Source organism: Limulus polyphemus, unplaced genomic scaffold, assembly GCF_000517525.1.
Source record: "Limulus polyphemus unplaced genomic scaffold, Limulus_polyphemus-2.1.2 Scaffold2831, whole genome shotgun sequence".
Taxonomy (NCBI): domain Eukaryota; kingdom Metazoa; phylum Arthropoda; class Merostomata; order Xiphosura; family Limulidae; genus Limulus; species Limulus polyphemus.
Genome location: NW_013668441.1, coordinates 112,031 through 112,522, shown reverse-complemented (window position 1 = coordinate 112,522; position 492 = coordinate 112,031).

The following is a 492-nucleotide window of genomic DNA, read 5'->3' as shown; positions in this document are numbered from 1 at the left end:
TGTGTCGTAAAGTTGTATTCGGAAAGAATAAACCAGTTTTATTAAGAAAGGACTTGTGTCGCTAAAGCGTAACAATATATTTTTTTATATATTTCTTAACAAAAGTAACTAAAATGAAAAATTAGAAACTTATTAGTTTAGATAAGAAATCTTAAACAAAAAAAAATGTTATCACTCTTTGAGGAATGCATGTGAGCTGTCATCACATGATGTAACTTCATAGCTTGTTTACCCTAAGCTCTAGCTGGGTGATTTATTGTTTTGTTACACTAATTAAACACAGCTCAAAGCGCAATAAAACCATAAAACTATATGAAAGCATTGTTGGAAGGTTAGAGGCTTGAAGTTGTTTGGATAAATAATTGTAATTGTCGGTTATAATCTGCAGTCATTCTAGAAAAACATTATTTTTGATTTTTATTTCACATTTTTTAACAATTCATTGTACATTGATGAATCTGCCACAGTTAGTGCTATGGTAGAGAAAATAAG